Here is a 13,029-nt window from a genome sequence, read left to right as displayed (position 1 = left end):
GTATAGGACTCATGATGAAAAGACAAAAAAATAAGAAAAAGAAGACGATGACGATAAAGGATATGTTCCTGTCCTCCTGAAGGAATGAACAATCCACACAATAACACACGCACACACAACAGCACATGCACAAGCACATGGAGCATTTGTTCTGGATAAGTACACGAATATAATAAAACTGAAAAACTAAGATTTTTACAAGCCAAAGGCCCTCTGAAAGTGGAAGGACCAGATTTACATTGAGATTAATTTGGAGAGTTTCTAGAAACATCACAAAATGAATAACACAGATTCTCATCAGATAAAGAAGTCCCAAGTTTGATTAAATATTTTGTATTTCACAAAGGTTATTTAACCAATGCTTACCAGTGCTTTACTAGAGTTTTTACTTAAATGAAAACCTTAGAAAGTTGTTTGGGAATGAGGTGGAAGAGACTCCAGGGTGACTGAATGACAAGTAAAGTTCCCAGGCCAGAATGAACAAATCTAGAGCGAAAGGAAGCTGAGACTGGTGAGAAGACACAGTGTCTGTCTGAACTAGTGAAAAACAAGGCAGGAAGTTCCAGGAGGAGAAAGGATGGAGGAGGCAGAAACTTGTAAAAGCAGGCAGAATTGTTCCAACAGGCCATAGGGCGCTAGGTATCTCACTGGCATTTTCACTTTGTGATTACTCTCACTTTCCATATCTTCTTGCTTACATCACTTAAATCTAGTCATTCAAAACAAAGATTAGTAAAAACGAGACATATGATAATATTCATAATAGGTGTTTAGCCTCTGCCTACAGAACCTCAAAGCACATTAATTTAGAGGAAAATAAGCAGTTATCTGACCTATTTGGGGGTGGGGAACCCGAGCACTTATTTGCATTTTTAATTTCCATTCCCCTATTAGTGAATGTTAGTGTGTCGTCTAAAACTGCAGTAATCCAGAGATGATCCTGCCTTTGAACACCTAGGGAACCATTAAGGGAAACAGCACCTCAGTTGTGGGAGTGGGACGCACTGACTCTGTTTCCAATTATTTACGTGAACAAGAAGCTGAACACGACCATATTCCCAACTGATGTGCTTTTATGTGTAGCTTTTCTGTCACTGGTGTTGCACATAATGGGTACTAGGTAAATGATTTTGAATTAAAGAGATTAATTTGCCTCTTTCCAATATGATTTGTACTATATGGAAAAAAAAAACACAAAACTCCAGCGACATATCCGTGAACTGACAGAGTTAGTGGGTGAGAGCTTTACCTTTCAAGACACACGGAGAGCTAAGGCAGAGGTTTTGATTGCACGGGCAGCCCCAGATCAGTCCTTAGCTGGACTAAACACACTTCTAGATATTGTGTTTGTTGCTATTTTGTTGTAAACAATAGGAGGTCCCTTTGGTAAAACTTAAAGAATGATAAGCAAAACAATAAATAGATGTTGTTGGGACTTGGAGAATCTAATTTAGAAGTACCCACTTAACGTCTTCAACTATAAAATTCAGATATCCACATTTATTTTTGTTGTGGCCATGCGAAATTGTGTGGAAGGAGAGATGATTTACAATGTCAGAAAACAATGCTGTTGCTAGAGAAATTTTCTTGGGGTTTCAAGATAGGTCACATACTATTTTAGCCATGAAACAAACAGCATGTGTAAGGCCTGACAGACATGAAGCAGCTGAAATAACGGTCATACCAAACATAAATGAAAATGATCCATCCAGCATATACAACTCCAGTGCTTTCGGAGAAATGAGGGTTTTACTACTTTTCCAGATACCAGAAAGTTTTACCCTAATAAAGTCCAGGGACAGTGTGGCAGTGAATCAGGAGAATCGGGAGGTGGAGGAATCCAAGTCCCCACACTCTCAGTGGATTTTGGGAAGAAAATTCAAGGGGAATTGTGGTGCTGTAAAAGGCATGCTGTCTTTCTGAAGAGACGTTGTTTTCATTATTCCATAGGTAGACGCTGCTTTGAGCAATACTTTCGGCGTTACTTTGAGTCACGCCAAACACGCTTTGCGTCCTTGATTAAGAATTGCACCTCTATGCACTTTCCTGGGCATGGTCTATTCTGTTTCATTATCATGCACCCAGCAACAGACCAATTTCTACTGAACAATTAGGAGGTCATAGACCTGATCAGGAAGACTGTGGCCCCCACCTTCAGGAAGCTTACAATCTACTTAGAAACATAACACACACATACACCCATAAAGAGATCATAAACCTTAGCAACGCATGGCGTGCGGCTGCAGTCCCAGCTACTTGGGAGGCTGAGGCAGGGGGACAGCTTGAACCCAGGTGTTTGAGGCTGCCGCACCCTGCATCCAGCCTGGGCTACAGAGTGAGACCCTGTCTCTAAAAAAGCTAACAATAAATAATAATTTTATAAAACTGAAAAGAGACCATAAACTCACTTTCTAGGTGGCCAAGCACTTCCATATAAGCCATGGAGAGTGCTCACTTTTCAGAGAGCCTCCAAAAAGGGAGAGAGCTTTCTTCAGACCCAGTGGCCAGGGCGCTTTGCAATAGTGCAGAATTCAACACACCAAGATGGCTATTACGGATGGACAAGGAGCAGCTAAGAGAAGGAAAGGGGCAGATCTGTGACCCAAGCGGCAGCCCTTGCAATGGGAATAATCCTCATCCTCCACGTGTGCTGTGTGTGACACAGGCTTCCTGGGCAAGGCACTGGCCAAGCCCCTGCTCCACCGAAGGGGACTGTAGCTTTGCTTCACTCTCCCTCCTTGCTTAATCACTGGCTCAAATGACAATCCACCCCAGGCAAACGATGCTCACGCAGAGAAGACAGCCAGGCCAAGATCAAATTTTTCTAAAAGTTTTCTTTTTTTTTCTACATCATCTCAACCTTCCTTTTTAAATAAACGGACTTGCAAATAGACCTAACTTCAAAGATCTCATTGGTCAGCCTTCACTGTTTACGTATCCGGGCAGGGAACCATTCAAGATATTATTCTTATTTTTTTAAATCTTACTTTTCTATCTTTTCAATAGCATCTGGACGATCTTTCCATTCTTGTCTGGTGATAATGAAATCATTAAAAAACGTACCAGAACCTTTTTGCTTATCTCTGTGCCATTTGGAACATATGTGAATAAATTGAACACCACTTGCTCATTGGTTTTCTATTTTTTCCCTCTTCCCTTGTTTTTAAAAGCCCTGTTTGAAATCAGTCACTGAAAGAGCCGGCATCTGAGTTACGTCTGACGCTGGGAGGTACGCATCAACGTCGTCCACATGGCCTTGATCTAGACAGCGAGCCACAATCTACCCAGCACATTTTTGTGGCTTAAGTGACTTGGAGTCTGGGGCTTTTCTTTGTTGAAGATTTTCTTTAGGTTTCCAGTTGATTTTACACCAATAATGGTCATTCCAGCTTGGGCATTGCACAAATAGTTCGTAGATGACCATGGGGAATCCAGCTATGCTGTCGGGACTAGTAGCTAAACTCTCTTAGAGGGCTTGACTTAGATCAAAGAGCATCTTTCCTTTTCCTGGAAACCACATTGCCAGCCTTTTCCTGCCAAGGGCCTGCTTGTGTTAAGTGAGAAGAGAGAGACTCATCCCAAAAGAGGCAGCCCTGGAAGAGATGGGAAAGACTTTTCCAGGAGGAGTTTGCTCAAAAGCATAAAAGGGTCAGCCTCCAGCTTATCACTCAAAAAAGTTTTTAAAGCCTTTTTAAGGAAACAGTTTTAACCCAGCTGCACTTATCGATCAGTGATTTGATTTTGCTTTGTTAGGAGAGACTCGTAATCTGCTTTTAAATGTTTTTTGTTCCTGGCCTTCTTTGATAGCAAGTTCTGCCTAAGGCTACTTCTCAAAACTCGTCACTGGAGCTTTCGAGTCTATGTGAATAACTAGAATCATTTTAATCTGGACCTTTCTTTATCCCCTACTCCCTACCCACTCCTGTTTGCAGCAGAAAATGTTAGGCGGTTGTAAGAATTTTTTTTGATCAAATTCTGCCAAACCTAAAACCTATAAAAAGGAATCATTTGTCCTTTAAAAGAGAGAGAGAGAAAGCAAGGGAGCCAACTCTATTTACAAAGTCAGAAGGAGTCAATCTGATTTTATTTTCTCAAGTACATTCAGTGAGTCTCAAAAAGAATGCAAGTTCTCAAGTCTTGCCTCTGCTTGATATCAGCCACAATTAAAAAATAAATTTCAGAAATATATCTGAATCACTGTAGAACGTACTTTTTTGGCAACAGGTTTTATAGAAGCTTTTTTACTTATAACTTTCAAAGGTTGTAATCATGCCTTTCATGACACTGTGAACTATAATTTTGTCTTGCTAAGCTACCATAAAAGAGTGGTTGTTTTATTATTATAGTATGCACTAAAAAACAGAACCTATGCTCCTCATTTAACTAATCACTTCTGATATTTCTCAAGCTAATGGGAACCAAAAACACTTATATCTGTTTGTAGATTTTCTTAATGAAATGCACACTTTTTTTTTTATAATGTAAGCATATGCGTACACATGTATGAACTTTACAAGTTTATTTAGCAAGAAACTAAGTATGTGAGGAAAACAGACTTTTCAAGTGGCGCTTTAATTGTCGTTCATGCATGTTCTACAGATCATTACTGAATGTTTATAGGTCCTGCATGGAATGACTTTACACCAAAGAAGAGGGTAACGTATCCTTATTGTTTATAAAAATGACAGCTCCTAATGGACCATATTAGCTTTAACACAAACTATTAAATCTCCTTCATTACTTTTTCTGTGTTCTGTTTCGGCATCTCGTTAGCTCTGAGAAGTGGGTGCAAACTCCTAAGGAAACATGAGCACACATTGAGACGATTAGAGATCATGGTTATTAGATAAGCCTCGGGAGGATGTTTTTCTTGGGTTGCTCACAAGCATTTTGAAAGAGTCGTGTTCCAGGTTTGAGGTCCCATGTTTCTTCCTCTTAAACTATGAGCAGCTGTAGCACATGACCTACTTCTGTAGGGCCCTGTAATGATTTCCTTCCTTCGGAGGCTTCAGGAGTTCTCCTTCTGCCCTGTGAAAAAAAGGGACAAATATTTTAATCCAAGCAAAATGCTGAAGCAGGTTTTGTTGGTTTCAGGGAAGAAACTCAATACAGCTCCAGCACTGAATGTAGGCCTCAAATTGGAACCATCTGGGCCGCAGAAGGGCTCAGAGACCTTTGGGGAAGGCAGAGACAGTCTTGCCTAGGGCCGCAGCCCATACACCTGCAGAGATGGCCGATGTCTGGGCAGGCCCTGGGATCACCCAGGAACTGGAGCCACTCCCACGGTGGCAAAGCCCCCACTGCCTGGCACTGCAGTTGGGAATACCATGTAAGAAAAGGTGGCAACTGCTCAGAGGACGACTTCCTACATGAATATTCCTCATAATGAAAGGAAAGCCTCACGATTCTTTGGAACATATTTGACACAAATCAGACATAATTTCCTAACTTTTGCTTTTTAGCAGGCAGGGAGGAAAGTCCTCAGGAAACTATAGGTGGGTATACACAGTATCTTTAGAGTTATCTTTAACTAGGGGGAAAAAAAAGGCTTTTACAACGCAATGCATGCCTGTTTGGTATTCTCCGTATCCTTTTTTTGTTTAAAGGGTTGTTATTATTACTGTTGACTAGTTTTCCTTTTTAACTAAGTGAAAGTGCTTTTCAAGTGTTTTCTAATATCTAAACATAGAAGACTAGGCCAGCTGCTGGAAGGTTATTTTAAATAAAGTATTTTTAAAAATTTTATGTTGCAAACTTTCCATGGGTGAGGGATAAGAGTATCAACCCATTTCCAAATATAAAGGATGAGGACTTTTGCTCAGAGATTAGAAATCTTATCATGTGATTTTAAAACCAGTGCAGAATGTTTTCTGGAAAGAAAATGGGACATAAAGAACAGATAGAAATTGTACAAAAGTTGTGCATTTAATAAATATATTTTCCAAATATTGGTTGATGAGGAATATATCATTTTCAATTTGGGTTTTAAATTATTTACTGTGGTTAGAAGTGCAATGTGGCCATGATAGAATCCTAAATAATATGACCAAACTTGACATCCTGAGAGTAGAAGCCCCATGACAATCTCAACACCAAGGTCAGAGGATGATTTATTGAGAAAGGATCAGTCCCTGGAAAAGGTGACCATTCAGAAAAAAATAGACGTGCTTGAAATTTTGAGCTTAAATTCCTAGAAGTGTGAATTTATCTGGTTTCTTCTACATGTCTTTTCCCAGAAGCCAGTGGACCACAGTTTTTTGCTTATTGTAAGTACATTTATTTGTTTATTATAATTAAATCTATTGACTGATGGAAATTACACAGTGAAGACATATATTATATGTATGACTAAAATGTTTAATATTTTTTAAAATTAAGAATTGTCAGCAAGAATACATTTTTTTAAATTCCTGAATGGAAAATAAGTCCAAAAAATAGTATTTGGACTGAAGGCTCACAGAACCTCTCTCATTTTTAAAAGTTCTAAGGATATATCTGTTGCAAGGTTTCCCAGCACATTCTTAGGGGCGACATAACTGTACGGTGTTTCGGTTCTGAGCTGTTCTCACATGCACACTTCATCACAAGCCAACTGGGAGGGGTGCGGGAGGGTTGTGTGCGTTGTGCTTACTTTTTTTTGCCCTGTTCCAAATTTATACGCATGAATCTAAATTTTTAACCAAATCTTTGTTCTCTTTCCTCTTGAGGCTGCTTCACACTCCTGCCTACGCACCCAGCTGCACCCAGATAGCTCTTCCTCCCTCCCCACCCTGACAGCCTGCACCGCTGCTCAGCTACAGGGCGAGACTTAATGGAGCTGAGCAGAGCATTTCCTAGCGAGCTTCCTGCAGAGCAGTCAGCCAAGACTGGGAAAGGCCCACCACCAAACACCAGGAGCCAGGTGAAAATCAGAGGGCCAGCCCGCTGCAGGGACAGCCTCCAGAAAGCGTTTTGCTGTCATTTAAGGTATTAGTTTGATACCTTTAGGAAGGCTTTGGGTTTTGGCCACTGTCTCATTCATATAGCTCTGTGAGAATGCCTATATTCAGTATCTGGGCTAAGCTGACCCACCAACTCCATTGAGTTGCGAATTTCTAGCATCAATGCCTAGCCTCAGAAAAGTAAGAAATTCTGCTGTGTGTCTTCACATGTATTTTTATTTTTACTTTATTATTACTGTTATTATTTTTAGAGACAGTGCCTTGTTCTGTTGCCCAAGCTGGAGTCCTGTGGCAATATCCTAGCTCAGTGCAGCCTCAAACTCCTGGGCTCAAGTGATTCTCCCGCCTCAGCCTCCTGAGTAGCTAGGACTACAGGTGTACCACCATGCCCGGCTAATTTTTCATTATTTTAGAGATGGGGATCTCATTACGTTGGCTAGGCTGGACTCCAATGCCTGGTCCCAAGCGATCTTCCTGCCTTGGCCTCCCAAAGTGCTGGGGCTACAGGCATGAGCCACTGCACCCATTCTTCCTGAGTATATTTTTAAATACAGGGTTTCATATCTTCAACATAGCCCCTAAATTAAAGCAATGATTATAACAATCACACAGCAACTAAAGCCAGTGTTCTGATGGTTTTATTTGAAAAGCACCATTCTCTACAAATGGAAGCTAATCAATAAAATATATACATATATTTGAGAGAAAAGCCCACCCTGTCCTCAGGAAAAGCAACCCGTAGAGAGTGGGCAATTTCAGATTGATTTATGAACTGGGAAAGTACTTCTGATTTTGTTTTAATTTTTTCTTTGGCCAAACTGGTCAGGAGGTGATGAAGACTGACTTCCCAGCCCTTTGCTGCCAAATCTTAACTGCCTGAAAACTTACAGAAATGCTTGATTAAAACTAGAATAAAAATCTCCAGTTGCCTTCAGCAAACCACAGCACAAGGGTGGGAAAAACAGTGCCAGGTTGCAGTTTAAGTATAGTTACTTGGCGCCTGCTGAAAGTACTGCTCCCTTCCTGTTTAATAATTAATTCAACTTTAAAGCCCCAAGGATCTGGACTCAGCACCAGCTTCACAAAGCAGTACAGAAACAAAATGCTTCCAGAACTAGAGGGGGGGATAGAGGAAGAAAGAATCTAACGTTTCAAGAAACATCACCACATGGGGCCGGCAAGCAGGGGGTGGGGTTTGGAGGTGGAAAGATCCAGGGTGGAGAAATTCAAAATAAAATAAATACACACAAAAGCAAGGTTATTCACGGCCACTGGCACCAGGACTGGGAGCGGCATGGCTAGCCGGAAGTCATCCATTTGGGAGGCAGGCTGGGTGCCTGCAGGCTAGTGGGGCCGAGAGGGTAATGGGCTCAGTCTCTGGAAAAGGAGACCCAGCCTTGCTCTTCAGCAGTGGCCTCTGCTCATTAGTCAGAGCATCGTGCTGGAAAAGGCATCCAAGGTGGGCAGTCATCCTTGCCTTCGCGCTCCTCTCCCTCCACCCCACCCCACCAGCACAATTCACCCTCCAGGGGAAGGGCCGGAGAATGCCCGACGTGAGGGCGAAAAACAAGCAAGTTCTCAGGCTTAAATATTCAGTTACAGAAGTTAACACCCAACATAGCAGCAGATAACTGCAAAAATGTGTTCCCCCATCCAGTGGGGCACCTGCACTATGCTTTGTGGTTTTTCTAAGTCGTTTGCTTTCTCTAAGCTGGTGAGTCCAGCCAGGAAGGTGATGCACTGTAGATGCTGAAAACAGGCAGAAGCTGCTTAAAAGCTTATCAAATCTCGTATCACACACAAGATAGGAGGGGGAATGTGTCCAGAACGACTGCAGCAGACCCACCTCCAACCGCATAATTCAGTATGAAACCACACGGACTATTCTTCTGTACTCCAGGAAACCTAAGTATCCCAAAGCATTGCCAAGAGATGGTCTCACCAGAAATGAACAGATAATTAAACAAAACGAAGGCCCAAGTGGCCAAAGAGGAAAGCTATTTAGACCCAAATTGTATTTACTTTTTGCTTATTTTTATTCTTATAAAGAGTCATGGGATAGAACACTCACACGTATCCCCTGAGATTCCAGTTGGGTATTTTGAAATAGACATTCACATAATTAACAGGTCGAGTTGAACAAATAATGACCTGAATATTTTCCGTAATCCTTAAAAATGGATGTTTTTAATACTCTGCGATTGTTAAAACTATATGAATTTTCTTTATATTTTACTTTATACATACATTAGTTATAAAACATTTAAAGTACATTTCCTTTGTGTGTTTCCCTCCACTGCAGATTGATGGTGTTGCCTTAAAATTGTAGCAGCTGTATTTTAAAAATAGGATTTTGTATTCCTCTTGACTGAGTTCTTAAAACTATGCCAAACTCAAGTTTGAAACTAGTTTCCAGTTATTAAACAATTTCAAAACCAGAAGGTCAATATGTTTTTCTCTACTTTTGAGGTAGTGAATGTCTAGCTGCTGCTTTTTATTTTTCAAGTTTGGTTTCAAGCTCATGCCCCTGTTTTCTTACAAAGTTCATAGTCCTAGACAGTGAATCCTTCCTCACAGTAACATATTCCTTTGTGATGAGAATAATTATCTACCAGTGTATCTTTTTAAAAAAATAAATTTGGATATTTCTAGCAGGCAGTGCATTGTCACGGCAACAGTGTTGGACTATGAACCAAGCCAACCTCTGGGCTGGTCCAGCACTAGCTGTACACGCTGGCAAGTTACAAACCCAAGAACACACCCCTGGGTGTCAGTGGGTACCCGTGCTAAAGGAGGAGTTCTCGATGCTTCTCTCCCTGCACTGTTTCTGCAGGGAACCCCTTTTCAGGGGTGGGAAGGGAAGACTCACACACACACAGCCCACTCTAAATCAGTCCAGATGATGATAAGTGTTGAAATAGAACCATGAATTAAATGAACCAGAAGATTTATAAGGCCTGCCCAGCTCCACAGATCTCTGATTCCATGTGAATCATGGATTCACCAACTGGGTTATGCCCAGTCACTGGCCTCACTCACTCAATGCTCACCGTGTCCTGCTCACTCCTGTCCAGCCTGGCCTTTTTCATACAATCCACCGGGAATTGGCGGCAGTAGGTAGTAGGTAACTTGGAAGATTAGATAAAATAATTTGGAATATACCCATGGATATAGATGTGCCCTAAAAAAGGGAAAAGGTGTGGCCCAATGACTAAAGAGTGGAAATCAAGCTTAACCCTTGGGTAATCAGCATATGTGTAGGGCAAGTATATTCTATTCAAGATTTACCCACAAGAGGCAAAAATACTGTGTCAGAAGTTAGCAGATAAAACAGGAATATGAAGAAAATGGCACAACTTTTTTTTCTACCTTTTTGTGATCCTCCCTCCCCATGGTTTGAAATATTTTGTGCTAGTCATCAAGTGTGGGCCCTATAGACTGATGGCACAGGGGTCCTCACCTCAGTCTTCTCATCTAAAAAATGGGGATTTCAACCTCAGAAGGTTGCCTTGATGATTATCTGAATTAATACATGTAAATCTGTTGGTAGAATACACGGAATTTACCAAGTTCTAAGTTGATATCAGCCATTATTATTGAGTTAGGAGAGCTATGTTTTTTGTTTTGTTTTGTTTTTGTTTTTGTTTTTGTTTTTGTTTTTGTTTTTTGAGACAGAGTCTCACTCTGTTGGCCAGGCTGTAATGCAGTGGCATGATCTTGGCTCACTGCAATCTCTGTCTCCTAGGCTCAAGCAATTCTCCTGCCCCAGCCTCCTGAGTAGCTGGGATTACAGGCATGCACCACCACACCTGGCTAATTTTTGTATTTTTAGTAGAGATGGTCTTGAACTCCTGACCTGAGGTAATCCTCCCACCTCGGCCTCCCAACGTGTTGGGATTACAGGTGTGAGCCACCGCGCCTGGCCTAGGAGAGCTATGTTTAACCAAAGAGCTAGTGACTAATAATACATAGCTAGTATTACCATACTGAAATTTTTTGCCTCTATATGCATTTGCTAGGGCTGCCATGACAAAGTGTCACAGGCTGAGTGGCTTTAACAACAGTGATTTATTTCCTTACAATTCTGGAGCCTCCGAGTCAGAGATCAAGGCATGGGCAGGGTTGATTTCCTCTGAGGCCCCTCTCCTTGGCTTGTAGATGCCACCTTCTCCCTATGTCCTCACATGGTCTTCCCTCTGTGCATGTCTGTGCCCTAATCTCCTCTTTTTATAAGGACACCAGTCACATTGGATTAGGGCCCACCCCAATGACAAGCTTTAACCTTAGCTTGTTAAAGACCGTATCCCCAAATACCATCACATTCTGAAGTGCTGGGGGTTAGGACTTCAACATGGGAATTTGGTGAAATAGAATTCAGCTTATAACAGCCTCCATATCAGTAGAAGCACGGCCTCTATCAAGACTTTTAAAATAACAGAAGTTCAGATTTGTATACATGGGTATATAAATGAAAGGGATCAACCTGGAGGACATTATTAAGTGAAATAAGCCAGGCACAGAAAGACAAATATTGTATGATCTCTCCCATAAGTGGAATCTTAAAAAGTTGCCTTAATAGAAATAGAGAGTAGGATAGTGGTTATCAGAGCCTGGAGAGGGGAGGGGTAAGGGGAAACAAAAGAGCTTGATCAATAGATACAGAGTTGTAGTTACGAAGGAAGAATAAATTCTGGTGTTCTATTACATAGTATGGTGACTATAGCAAATAGCAATGTTCTGTATATTTCAAGATGGCTAGAAGAGAACATTTTGGATGTTATCGCTACAAAAGAAAAGATAAATGTTTAAAGTGATGAATATGGTAATTACTCTGACTTAATCATTTATACAATGTATACATGCATTGAAACATCACACTCTATCCCATAAATATCTTCACTTATTATGTCAATTATACATAAAAAGTAATTAATTTAAAAAGAAAAAAATGGGGAAACAGGCTCTATCCAGACCCTTGAATACTTTCATTGAGATGAAGCTGCATGCTCTGTGACTGTTCCCCAGTACAGAATAGACACTCACAGTCTGTAGACAAGTTAAAATCAAGCAGAAGTGAGGGCTATTATAACACCAGTGGAATTGATCAGTGTAATATATTTGTTGACTCAACTCACGAAGCTTGGATAACATAAACCGACAGAAATCTGCTTGAACCTGGGATCATCCAGGCCAGAGAGGAGGCTGATGAGTTGCCTTGGTCCTTGGGTGACTTGACTTAGCACTGAACTCTGGGACCTATCAATCCATGAAAAGACAGAAGGAAATGTTTCACACACGCAGTTCCACACCGTGCCTCCATGAGCTCAGTGACAGATAGATTTGCCCTTTCCCACTGCCTTCCCTGGGAAGCTTCTGTTAAATACCTAGTCCATAGCTGCTTTTTTGCACCATGGCTATGTCACCCCTGCCCTTGTGCCAGAGCAGATTGAGTTAAATATTTAACTAATTTCTATTTTAAAATGTGTTAACTCAATAAGTTTAGATGCATATTCATGATCCTTTCAAATATTTTCTCTTTTGGGCTTCTTCAGACTCTCATTTTGGGATTTGCTAAATATCTCAGCCCAAGGAAGGTATTTGAGCAGCATATTTTCATTAGATATTGATCACCACGTCACTTGAGCATGAAGCTTTCAAAGAAAATTAAAGTGAAAGGAAAAAAAGGTCTAGTATTGGTTATTAACTCCACCTCAGGGTGACTTCTCTTCAGGGGCAATTAAATAGCAGCTCTGGACTGTTAAGTTTAGTGGCTTTACTTGTAGGTGGCAACCTACATTCAAGGACAACCTCCATTCAGATCTGCTTTGATTTTTTTCTGATGACACTAAGGCTGCCTCTGCAAAACCAGATTTTGTTTGAAATTGTAGATGTGACCACATCTATGTGCTCTGACCTTTCTTCTTTAAGAACCAAGTTTTGCATTACCAGGTAAATGCCCTTTCAGTGGAATTTTCATGGAACGCTGGGGACATCCTGTGGCCAGCTTCGTTTAAGGCAGCCAGTCTTTTCAGCAACAATCTCAGAGAATAAAGAAATAAATGTCCCACATAAATCCTAGTTTATTTTG

General features: G+C 41.0%; 1 long non-coding RNA gene across 1 annotated transcript in view; it reads right to left on the bottom strand.

The window, feature by feature from the left end:
- Window positions 1–4,504: 4,504 nt before the first annotated feature.
- LOC116483156 (uncharacterized) overlaps window positions 4,505–13,029 on the bottom strand; it is a 103,034-nt gene continuing 94,509 nt past the window's right edge. The window contains exon 3 of the long non-coding RNA XR_004252187.2: window positions 4,505–5,028. This is a non-coding gene — a long non-coding RNA (uncharacterized LOC116483156). The remainder of the gene's footprint in view (window positions 5,029–13,029) is intronic.

This window comes from Hylobates moloch, unplaced genomic scaffold, assembly GCF_009828535.3.
Source record: "Hylobates moloch isolate HMO894 unplaced genomic scaffold, HMol_V3 SCAFFOLD_15, whole genome shotgun sequence".
NCBI classification, from domain to species: domain Eukaryota; kingdom Metazoa; phylum Chordata; class Mammalia; order Primates; family Hylobatidae; genus Hylobates; species Hylobates moloch.
Note: the sequence above shows the minus strand (reverse complement) of the source record. Positions and strands in the feature narration are given on the sequence as shown.